The following is a 13,910-nucleotide window of genomic DNA, read 5'->3' on the forward strand; positions in this document are numbered from 1 at the left end:
TTGATAACACTCAACAAATAAACAACAATAAACAGGCTAATATTGATAACACTCAACAAATAAACAACAATAAACAGGCTAATATTGATAACACTCAACAAATAAACAACAATAAACAGGCTAATATTGATAACACTCAACAAATAAACAACAATAAACAGGCTAATATTGATTATACTCAACAAATAAACAACAATAAAACAGGCTAATATTGATAACACTCAACAAATAAACAAAAATAAACAGGCTAATATTGATAACACTCAACAAATAAACAACAATAAACAGGCTAATATTGATAACAAACAACAAATAAACAACAATAAACAGGCTAATATTGATAACACTCAACAAATAAACAATCACAAACAGGCTAATATTGATAACAAACAACAAATAAACAACAATAAACAGGCTAATATTGATAACACTCAACAAATAAACAACAATAAACAGGCTAATATTGATGACACTCAACAAATAAACAACAATAAACAGGCTAATATTGATAACACTCAACAAATAAAAAACAACAAACAGGCTAATATTGATAACAAACAACAAATAAACAACAATAAACAGGCTAATATTGATAACACTCGACAAATAAACAACACGGAATGTATGATAATGGCAATGCGTAAAGAATACGATTTATGTGGAACAAGAATCAATATATTTTACATTATATAATTGATTGTATATTGTTCCATAGTTGGGGTTGTAGGAAGTAAACTGCAGAGCGATACTGCCTAACCTACGAGAATTCTCTCTTTCACAAATACATGCTTTATTAGCGTGTATAGGTGGTTGCCACTGTTGCCATAGCAATATGTTTAAGCAACAATACTAATATATATCAACCAACGCAATCATAAAGAGAACAAACAGGCATCAACTGTAAGGGCTCATGTGTTTAACATGGTAGGAGCTACTGTCTCTATTATAACACACCAGGACATAATCTGGAGATATATCTACTGTCTCTATTATATTATAACAGACCAGGATATAATCTGGAGATATATCTACTGTCTCTATTATAACAGACCAGGACATAATCTGGAGATATATCTACTGTCTCTATTATAACAGACCAGGACATAATCTGGAGATATATCTACTGTCTCTATTATATTATAATAGACCAGGATATAATCTGGAGATATATCTACTGTCTCTATTATAACAGACCAGGACATAATCTGGAGATATATCTACTGTCTCTATTATAACAGACCAGGATATAATCTGGAGATATATCTACTGTCTCTATTATATTATAACAGACCAGGATATAATCTGGAGATATATCTACTGTCTCTATTATAACAGACCAGGACATAATCTGGAGATATATCTACTGTCTCTATTATAACAGACCAGGATATAATCTGGAGATATATCTACTGTCTCTATTATATTATAACAGACCAGGATATAATCTGGAGATATATCTACTGTCTCTATTATAACAGACCAGGACATAATCTGGAGATATGTCTACTGTCTCTATTATAACAGACCAGGATATAATCTGGAGATATATCTACTGTCTCTATTATATTATAACAGACCAGGATATAATCTGGAGATATATCTACTGTCTCTATTATAACAGACCAGGACATAATCTGGAGATATATATAATGTCTATATTATAACAGACCAGGACATAATCTGGAGATATATATAATGTCTATATTATATTATAACAGACCAGGACATAATCTGGAGATATATCTACTGTCTCTATTATAACAGACCAGGATATAATCTGGAGATATATCTACTGTCTCTATTATATTATAACAGACCAGGACATAATCTGGAGATATATCTACTGTCTCTATTATATTATAACAGACCAGGACATAATCTGGAGATATATCTACTGTCTCTATTATATTATAACAGACCAGGATATAATCTGGAGATATATCTACTGTCTCTATTATAACAGACCAGGATATAATCTGGAGATATATCTACTGTCTCTATTATAACAGACCAGGACATAATCTGGAGATATATCTACTGTCTCTATTATATTATAACAGACCGGGACATAATCTGGAGATATATCTACTGTCTATATTATATTATAACAGACCGGGACATAATCTGAAGATATATCTACTGTCTCTATTATATTATAACAGACCAGGATATAATCTGGAGATATATATACTGTCTCTATTATATTATAACAGACCAGGACATAATCTGGAGATATATCTACTGTCTCTATTATAACAGACCAGGATATAATCTGGAGATATATCTACTGTCTCTATTATAACAGACCAGGACATAATCTGGAGATATATCTACTGTCTCTATTATAACAGACCAGGACATAATCTGGAGATATATCTACTGTCTCTATTATAACAGACCAGGACATAATCTGGAGATATATCTACTGTCTCTATTATAACAGACCGGGACATAATCTGGAGATATATCTACTGTCTCTATTATAACAGACCGGGATATAATCTGGAGATATATATACTGTCTCTATTATAACAGACCGGGACATAATCTGGAGATATATCTACTGTCTATATTATATTATAACAGACCAGGATATAATCTGGAGATATATCTACTGTCTCTATTATATTATAATAGACCAGGATATAATCTGGAGATATATCTACTGTCTCTATTATAACAGACCAGGATATAATCTGGAGATATATCTACTGTCTCTATTATAACAGACCACGATATAATCTGGAGATATATCTACTGTCTCTATTATAACAGACCGGGACATAATCTGGAGATATATCTACTGTCTCTATTATAACAGACCGGGATATAATCTGGAGATATATATACTGTCTCTATTATAACAGACCGGGACATAATCTGAAGATATATCTACTGTCTCTATTATATTATAACAGACCAGGACATACTATGGCGATATATCTACTGTCTCTATTATATTATAACAGACCAGGACATAATCTGGAGATATATCTACTGTCTCTATTATAACAGACCAGGACATAATCTGGAGATATATCTACTGTCTCTATTATAACAGACCACGATATAATCTGGAGATATATCTACTGTCTCTATTATATTATAACAGACCAGGACATAATCTGGAGATATATATACTGTCTCTATTATATTATAACAGACCAGGACATAATCTGGAGATATATCTACTGTCTCTATTATAACAGACCAGGACATAATCTGGAGATATATCTACTGTCTCTATTATAACAGACCAGGACATAATCTGGAGATATATCTACTGTCTCTATTATATTATAACAGACCAGGATATAATCTGGAGATATATCTACTGTCTCTATTATATTATAACAGACCAGGACATAATCTGGAGATATATCTACTGTCTCTATTATATTATAACAGACCAGGACATAATCTGGAGATATATCTACTGTCTCTATTACAGTTGAAGTCGGAAGTTTACATACACTTTAGCCAAATACATGTAATCTCAGTTTTTCACAATTCCTGACATTTAATCCTCTTAAAAATTCCCTGATTTAGGTCAGTCAGGATCACCACTATATTTTAAGAATGTGAAATGTTAGAATAATAGTAGAGAGAATTATTTATTTCAGCTTTTATTTCTTTCATCACATCCCCAGTGGGTCAGAAGTTTACATACACTCAATTAGTATTTGGTATCATTGCCTTTAAATTGTTTAACTTGGGTCACTTGGGTAGCCTTCCACATGCTTCCCACAATAAGTTGGGTGAATTTTGGCCCATTCCTCCTGACAGAGCTGGTGTAACTGAATCAGGTTTGTAGGCCTCCTTGCTCGCACACGCTTTTTCAGTTCTGCCCACAAATGTTCTATGGGATTGAGGTCAGGGCTTTGTGATGGCCACTCCAATACCTTGACTTTGTTGTCCTTAAGCCATTTTGCCACAACTTTGGAAGTATGCTTGGGGTCATTGTCCATTTGGAAGACCCATTTGTGACCGAGCTTTAACTTCCTGACTGATGTCTTGAGATGTTTGTTCAATATATTCCCATAATTTTCCTCTCTCATGATGCCATCTATTTTGTGAAGTGCACCAGTCCCTCCTGCACCAAAGAACTCCCACAACATGATGCTGCCACCCCCGTGCTTCACGGTTGGGATGGTGTTCTTCGGCTTGCAAGCCTCCCCCTTTTCCCTCTAAACATAACGATGGTCATTATGGCCAAACAGTTCTATTTTTGTTTCATCAGACCAGAGGACATTTCTCCAAAAAGTACGATCTTTGTCCCCATGTGCAGTTGCAAACCGTAGTCTGGCCTTTTTTATGGCGGTTTTGGAGCGGTGGCTTCTTCCTTGCTGAGCGGCTTTTCAGGTTATGTCGATATAGGACTCGTTTTACTGTGGATATAGATACTTTTGTACCTGTTTCCTCCAGCATCTTCACAAGGTCCTTTTCTGTTGATCTGGGATTGATTTGCACTTTTCGCACCAAAGTACGTTCATCTCTAGGAGACAGAACGCGTCTCCTTCCTGAGCGGTATGACGGCTGCGTGGTCCCATGGTTTTTATACTTGCGTACTATTGTTTGTACAGCTGAACGTGGTACCTTCAGGTATTTGGAAGTTGCTCCCAAGGATGAACCAGACTTGTGGAGGTCTACAATTATTTTGATTTCTTTTGATTTTTCCATGATGTCAAGCAAAGAGGCACTGAGTTTGAAGGTAGGCCTTGAAATACATCCACAGGTACACCTCCAATTGACTCAAATTATGTCAATTAGCCTATCCGAAGCTTCTAAAGCCATGACATCATTTTCGGGAATTGTCCAAGCTGTTTAAAGGCACAGTCAACTTCGTGTATGTAAACTTCTGACCCACTGGAATTGTGATACAGTGAAATAATCTGTCTGTAAACAATTGTTGGAAAAATGACTTGTGTCATGCACAAAGTAGATGTCCTAACCGACTTGCCAAAACTATAGTTTGTTAACAAGAAATGTGTGGAGTGGTTGAAAAACTAGTTTTAATGACTCCAACCTAAGTGTATGTAAACTTCCATATACAGTGCCTTGCAAAAGTATTCATCAAACTTGGCGTTTTTCCTATTTTGTTGCATTACAACCAGAAATTTAAATTGATTTTTTATTTGGATTTCATGTAATGGATAGACACAAAATAGTCCAAATTGGTAAAATTTAAACGTATTTCTAAAAATTCAAAAAAATTCAAAACGGAAAAGTGGTGCGTGCATATGTATTCACCCCCTTTGCTATGAAGCCCCTACATAAGATCTGGTGCAACCAATTACCTTCACTTCAGAAGTCACACAATTAGTTAAATAAAGTCCACCTGTGTGCAATCTAAGTATCACATGATCTTAGTACATACACACCTGTTCCGAAAGGCCCCACAGTCTGCAACACCACTAAACAAGTGGCACCACCAAGCAAGCGGCACCATGAATACCAAGGAGCTCTCCAAACAGCTCAGGGACAAAGTTGTGGAGAAGTACAGATCAGGATTGGATTATAAAAGATATCCCAAAACTTTGAACATCCCACGGAGCACCTTTAAATCTGTCCATAGGACCACTTTAAGCAGTACACTCCACAGAGCTGGGCTTTACGGAAGAGTTGCCAGAAAAAAATCCATTGCTTAAAGAAAAAAATAAGCAAACACGTTTGGTGATCGCCAAAAGGCATGTGGGAGACTCCCCAAACATATGGAAGAAGGTACTATGGTCAGATGAGACTAAACTTGAACTTTCTGGCCATCAAGGAAAATGTCTGGCACAAACACAACACCTCATCACCCAGAGAACACCATCCCCACAGTGAAGCATGGTGGTGGCAGCATCATGCTGTAGGGATGTTTCTCCATCTGCAGGGACTGGGAAACTGGTCAGAATTGAAGGAATGATGGATAGCGCTAAATCAAAGGAAATTCTTGAGGGAAACCTGTTTCAGTCTTCCAGAGATTTGACAGTGGGACGGAGATTCACTTTCCAGCAGGACAATGACCCTAGTTATACTGCTAAAGCAACACTCGAGTGGTTTAAGGGGAAACATTTAAATGTCTTGGAATGGCCTAGTCAAAGCCCAGACCTCAATCCAATTGAGAATCTGTGGTATGACTTAAAGATCGCTGTATACCAGCGAAACGCTTCCAACTTGAAGGAGCTGGAGCAGTTTTGCCTTGAAGAATGGGCAAAAATCCCAGTGGCTAGATGTGCCAAGCTTATAGAGACATACCCCAAGAGACTTGCAGCTGTAATTGCTGTAAAAGGTGACTCACAGAGTATCGACATTGGAGGGGTGAATAGTTACGCACGATCAAGTTTGATGTTTTTTTGTGTTATTTCTTGTTTGTTTCACAATAAAAAATATTTTGCATCTTCAAAGTGGTAGGCATTATATGTGTAAATCAAATGATACAACCTCCCCAAAAATCCATTTTCTTTTCAGGTTGTAAGGCAACAAAATAGGAAAAATGTCAAGGGGGATGAATACTTTCGCAAGCCACTGTAGAAGGTTTGAAGTTATGACAGAGTCAAATAATTTAAGCCAAATACTAATTGGTGGGTTAAATTTATACAGGGTCTTTATAATTACAAAAACATCTGTGTGCTTTATCTCCCTTCCTTTCCTCTCTGTCTCTCTCTTCCCCTCCCTCCCTCCCTCCCTCCCTCCCTCCCTCCCTCCCTCCCTCCCTCCCTCTCCCTTCCTCTGTCTCCCTCTCTCCCTCTCTCACCCTCCCTTCCTCTCTCTCCCTCCCTCTCTCTCCCTCTCTCTCCCTCCTCCAACATCTTTATCAATCAATTAACCTAGTATGATCCTCAGAGGGTGAAATATACAGTTATTCCATACGCATGGATAGACTCTCTCGGTAAAAGTGTGTGTGATTGTGTGTAGATGTGTGTTATTATGAAGGTCAGCGAATGACAGCTTTCCTCCCAGCTGCACTCTGATCCTCTGGGGTTTCCGTCTCACTGTGAGGAGAGCGTCTGCCGGTATTGATCTGTCTTCATGATAATATATAATCCATGTATCACTAGTCTTCTCTTCCTTTCTGTGGACAGACTCTGCTAATGACACCCATGAACCGTTCTGTATTGTCCCCAAACCTCAACGTCCCAGCCGTGTCCCTGAGTTAAACCCTCAGAGACCAGGACCCATATTTAGTATTCAAACCTCTCTGGGGCTGCTGTCTGTCTCACTCCACTGTATCTCACACTGGTCAAATCCTCAGACAGGATGCGTTGTGGGTGGACAGAGTTGGGGTCCAGAATCACAGGAGATGAACAGAGACAACTAGAGATTACAACTGGTCATTATGTCATGGTTGATCAGAAAGAGGAGAATAGACAATGAGTCATGAGTCGACCTGCAGCCGTACATGAGTCGAGCTGCAGCCGTACATGAGTCGAGCTGCAGCAGTACATGAGTCAACCTGCAGCCGTACATGAGTCGAGCTGCAGCAGTACATGAGTCGAGCTGCAGCCGTACATGAGTCGAGCTGCAGCCGTACATGAGTCGAGCTGCAGCCGTACATGAGTCGAGCTGCAGCAGTACATGAGTCAAGCTGCAGCCGTACATGAGTCGAGCTGCAGCCGTACATGAGTCGAGCTGCAGCCGTACATGAGTCGAGCTGCAGCAGTACATGAGTCAACCTGCAGCCGTACATGAGTCAAGCTGCAGCCGTACATGAGTCAACCTGCAGCCGTACATGAGTCAAGCTGCAGCCGTACATGAGTCAAGCTGCAGCCGTACATGAGTCAAGCTGCAGCAGTACATGAGTCAAGCTGCAGCCGTACATGAGTCAAGCTGCAGCAGTACATGAGTCAAGCTGCAGCAGTACATGAGTCAAGCTGCAGCCGTACATGAGTCAAGCTGCAGCAGTATATGAGTCAACCTGCAGCCGTACATGAGTCAACCTGCAGCCGTACATGAGTCAAGCTGCAACCGTACATGAGTCAAGCTGCAGCCGTACATGAGTCAACCTGCAGCCGTACATGAGTCAAGCTGCAGCAGTACATGAGTCAAGCTGCAGCCGTACATGAGTCAAGCTGCAGCCGTACATGAGTCAACCTGCAGCCGTACATGAGTCAAGCTGCAGCACTACATGAGTCAAGCTGCAGCCGTACATGAGTCAAGCTGCAGCCGTACATGAGTCAAGCTGCAGCAGTACATGAGTCAAGCTGCAACCGTACATGAGTCAACCTGCAGCTGTACATGAGTCAAGCTGCAACCGTACACGAGTCAAGCTGCAGCAGTATGTACAGTCGTGGCCAAAAGTTGAGAATGACACAAATATTAATATTCACAAAGTTTGCTGCTTCAGTGTCTTTAGATATTTTTGTCAGATGTTACTATGGAATACTGAAGTATAATTACAAGCATTTCATAAGTGTCAAAGGCTTTTCTTGACAATTACATGAAGTTGATGCAAAGAGTCAATATTTGCAGTGTTGACCCTTCTTTTTCAAGACCTCTGCAATCCGCCCTGGCATGCTGTCAATTAACTTCTGGGCCACATCCTGACTGATGGCAGCCCATTCTTGCATAATCAATGCTTGGAGTTTGTCAGAATTTGTGGGTTTTTGTTTGTCCACCTGCCTCTTGAGGTTTGACCACAAGTTCTCAATGGGATTAAGGTCTGGGGAGTTTCCTGGCCATGGACCCAAAATATCGATGTTTTGTTCCCAGAGCCACTTACTTGCCTTATGGCAAGGTGCTCCATCATGCTGGAAAAGGCATTGTTCGTCACCAAACTGTTCCTGGATGGTTGGGAGAAGTTGCTCTCGGAGGATGTGTTGGTACCATTCATTATTCATGGCTGTGTTCTTAGGCAAAATTGTGAGTGAGCCCACTCCCTTGGCTGAGAAGCAACCCCACACATGGTCTCAGGATGCTTTACTGTTGGCATGACACAGGACTGATGGTAGCGCTCACCTTGTCTTCTCCGGACAAGCTTTTCTTCCGGATGCCCCAAACAATCAGAAAGGGGATTCATCAGAGAAAATGACTTTACCCCAGTCCTCAGCAGTCCAATCCCTGTACCTTTTGCAGAATATCAGTCTGTCCCTGATGTTTTTCCTGGAGAGAAGTGGCTTCTTTGCTGCCGTTCTTGACACCAGGCCATCCTCCAAAAGTCTTTGCCACACTGTGCGTGCAGATGCACTCACACCTGCCTGCTGCCATTCCTGAGCAACCTCTGTACTGGTGGTGCCCCGATCCCGCAGCTGAATCAACTTTAGGAGACGGTCCTGGCGCTTGCTGGACTTTCTTGGGCGCCCTGAAGCCTTCTTCACAATAATTGAACCGCTCTGCTTGAAGTTCTTGATGATTCGATAAATGGTTGATTTAGGTGCAATCTTACTGGCAGCAATATCCTTGCCTGTGAAGCCCTTTTTTGTGCAAAGCAATGATGATGGCACGTGTTTCCTTGCAGGTAACCATGTTTGACAGAGGAAGAACAATGATTCCAAGCACCACCCTCCTTTTGAAGCTTCCAGTCTGTTATTTGAACTCAATCAGCATGACGGAGTGATCTCCAGCCTTGTCCTCGTCAACACTCACACCTGTGTTAACGAGAGAATCACTGACATGTCAGCTGGTCCTTTTGTGGCAGGGCTGAAATGCAGTGGAAATGTTTTTTTGAGATTCAGTTCATTTGCATGGCAAAGAGGGACTTTTCAATTAATTGCAATTCATCTGATCACTCTTCATAACATTCTGGAGTATATGCAAATTGCCATCATACAAACTGAGGCAGCAGACTTTGTGAAAATTAATATTTGTGTCATTCTCAAAACTTATGGCCACGACTGTACATGAATCAAGTCAAGTTGCAGCCATACATCAGAATAACATAATATTATAATTAAATCAGCAGAATCACATAATATTATAATTAAATCAGCATAAAAATACAATAATTTAATATTATAATTAAATAAGCATAATAATATAATATTATAATTAAATAAGCATAAACATATAATATTATAATTAAATCAGCATAAAACTAGAATACTATAATTAAATAAGCATAATAATATACTATTATAATTAAATAAGCATCAGAATAACATAATATTATAATTAAATCAGCATAAAACTAGAATACTATTATTAAATAAGCATAATAATATACTATTATAATTAAATAAGCATCAGAATAACATAATATGATAATTAAATCAGCATAAAAATATAATAATATATATTATAATTAAATACGCATAATAATATTATAATTAAATAAGCATAAACATATAATATTATAATTAAATCAACATAAAACTAGAATAATATAATTAAATACGCATAATAATATAATATTATAATTAAATAAGCATAATAATATAATATTATAATTAAATAAGCATAAACATATAATATTATAATTAAATCAGCATAAAACTAGAATATTATAATTAAATAAGCATAACAATATACTATTATAATTAAATAAGCATCAGAATAACATAATATTATAATTAAATCAGCATAAAAATATAATAATATATATTATAATTAAATAAGCATAATAATATTATAATTAAATAAGCATAAACATATAATATTATAATTAAATCAACATAAAACTAGAATCATATAATTAAATAAGCATAATAATATAATATTATAATTAAATAAGCATAAAAATATAATATTATAATTAAATCAGCATAATGACAAAGTCACACCCATCTTTTCTGACCAGGGAAAAAGGGAACTTTAACACGTTTGTTATCGTTTTGTATTTCTTCTGGTTTCATATCATTGGACACTATGAATGTTGTGACCAAACAATATATGTTTTCCTATTGTTGATTGCTCGTAAATATCACCAGGTAAGGGATCATGGAAACAGATACTCACTGTATTTCACAATGCATCTTCTCCCAGACTCTGAACAGCAGGTTTCCCAGGTGTTTCACCTCATCTATCAGCGATGCTGACACCAGCTGTGGATTGGACACTATCTCTGGAAGAAGATTCAAGAGTCAGTGCTGCTGTAGGGTTGGGTTTAGAACCAACGAGAAGAAAGAGACAGATCACTTACCCTTTTTTATTATTGTGGACTTGTAGTTCTGCAGGGGGACAAAATAGTGAATTAATAATTAATATAAAAACTGAAATAAAATCAGTCACAATAATGTTTCGCTTTTATTGAGACATTGGTCCTTACCTGTAGGAATGAGATGTCTTCAGCTCCTCCTATAGGGCTCTGATAGTGTACTGGTCTCTTTCCATGGTGACCTTGTAATTCAGCAGGAATGACATGTCTCAGCTTCTCCTCTCGGGCTCTGATAGTATCTGGAAGTGATGACATCTCTCTGATCTTCTTCTTCATCATCTGACTCTTCTGTTCCTCTTCTTCCCTCAGTGCAGTTATCCCGGCATCCTTTTCGTCTTGTAGAAACTGATGAAGCTTCTTAAACTTCTCCTTAATCTGCCTCTCTGTGTGCTGGGCCTGGCTCTTAATGTGCTCAGCTGTTTGATCACAGGTTAGTTTAACTTTATTAAAGACAGGCTGTTTATCCTCCAGACAGAAGAGCTTAGGTTTCTCACCGTACTGACTGCAGAGTAGACCCTGATGAAGCTCTCTGACTCCTCTCCTGTATCTCAGACCCTGATGAAGCTCTCTGACTCCTCTCCTGTATCTCAGACCCTGATGAAGCTCTCTGACTCCTCTCCTGTATCTCAGACCCTGATGAAGCTCTCTGACTCCTCTCCTGTATCTCAGACCCTGATGAAGCTCTCTGACTCCTCTCCTGTAACTCAGACCCTGCTGAAGCTCTCTGACTCCTCTCCTGTAACTCAGACCCTGATGAAGCTCTCTGACTCCTCTCCTGTAACTCAGACCCTGATGAAGCTCTCTGACTCCTCTCCTGTAACTCAGACCCTGATGAAGCTCTCTGACTCCTCTCCTGTATCTCAGACCCTGATGAAGCTCTCTGACTCCTCTCCTGTATCTCAGACCCTGATGAAGCTCTCTGACTCCTCTCCTGTAACTCAGACCCTGTTGAAGCTCTCTGACTCCTCTCCTGTAACTCAGACCCTGCTGAAGCTCTCTGACTCCTCTCCTGTATCTCAGACCCTGATGAAGCTCTCTGACTCCTCTCCTGTATCTCAGACCCTGATGAAGCTCTCTGACTCCTCTCCTGTATCTCAGACCCTGCTGAAGCTCTCTGACTCCTCTCCTGTAACTCAGACCCTGATGAAGCTCTCTGACTCCTCTCCTGTATCTCAGACCCTGATGAAGCTCTCTGACTCCTCTCCTGTAACTCAGACCCTGATGAAGCTCTCTGACTCCTCTCCTGTATCTCAGACCCTGATGAAGCTCTCTGACTCCTCTCCTGTAACTCAGACCCTGATGAAGCTCTCTGACTCCTCTCCTGTAACTCAGACCCTGATGAAGCTCTCTGACTCCTCTCCTGTATCTCTGACTCCTCTCCTGTAACTCAGACCCTGATGAATCTCTCTGACTCCTCTCCTGTATCTCTGACTCCTCTCCTGTAACTCAGACCCTGATGAAGCTCTCTGACTCCTCTCCTGTAACTCAGACCCTGATGAAGCTCTCTGACTCCTCTCCTGTAACTCCGACCCTGATGAAGCTCTCTGACTCCTCTCCTGTACCTCAGACCCTGATGAAGCTCTCTGACTCCTCTCCTGTAACTCCGACCCTGATGAAGCTCTCTGACTCCTCTCCTGTATCTCAGACCCTGTTGAAGCTCTCTGACTCCTCTCCTGTAACTCAGACCCTGATGAAGCTCTCTGACTCCTCTCCTGTAACTCAGACCCTGATGAAGCTCTCTGACTCCTCTCCTGTAACTCAGACCCTGATGAAGCTCTCTGACTCCTCTCCTGTATCTCAGACCCTGATGAAGCTCTCTGACTCCTCTCCTGTAACTCAGACCCTGATGAAGCTCTCTGACTCCTCTCCTGTAACTCCGACCCTGATGAAGCTCTCTGACTCCTCTCCTGTACCTCAGACCCTGATGAAGCTCTCTGACTCCTCTCCTGTAACTCCGACCCTGATGAAGCTCTCTGACTCCTCTCCTGTATCTCAGACCCTGTTGAAGCTCTCTGACTCCTCTCCTGTAACTCAGACCCTGATGAAGCTCTCTGACTCCTCTCCTGTAACTCAGACCCTGATGAAGCTCTCTGACTCCTCTCCTGTACCTCAGATCCTGCTGAAGCTCTCTGACTCCTCTCCTGTAACTCAGACCCTGTTGAAGCTCTCTGACTCCTCTCCTGTACCTCAGATCCTGTTGAAGCTCTCTGACTCCTCTCCTGTAACTCAGACCCTGTTGAAGCTCTCTGACTCCTCTCCTGTACCTCAGATCCTGTTGAAGCTCTCTGACTCCTCTCCTGTATCTCAGACCCTGATGAAGCTCTCTGACTCCTCTCCTGTAACTCAGACCCTGATGAAGCTCTCTGACTCCTCTCCTGTAACTCAGACCCTGATGAAGCTCTCTGACTCCTCTCCTGTATCTCAGACCCTGTTGAAGCTCTCTGACTCCTCTCCTGTATCTCAGACCCTGATGAAGCTCTCTGACTCCTCTCCTGTAACTCAGACCCTGATGAAGCTCTCTGACTCCTCTCCTGTAACTCAGACCCTGATGAAGCTCTCTGACTCCTCTCCTGTATCTCAGACCCTGATGAAGCTCTCTGACTCCTCTCCTGTAACTCAGACCCTGCTGAAGCTCTCTGACTCCTCTCCTGTATCTCAGACCCTGATGAAGCTCTCTGACTCCTCTCCTGTATCTCAGACCCTGCTGAAGCTCTCTGACTCCTCTCCTGTATCTCAGACCCTGATGAAGCTCTCTGACTCCTCTCCTGTATCTCAGACCCTGATGAAGCTCTCTGACTCCTCTCCTGTATCTCAGACCCTGTTGAAGCTCTCTGAC

This window comes from Salvelinus alpinus, chromosome 21 (assembly GCF_045679555.1).
Source record: "Salvelinus alpinus chromosome 21, SLU_Salpinus.1, whole genome shotgun sequence".
Taxonomy (NCBI): Eukaryota; Metazoa; Chordata; class Actinopteri; order Salmoniformes; family Salmonidae; genus Salvelinus; species Salvelinus alpinus.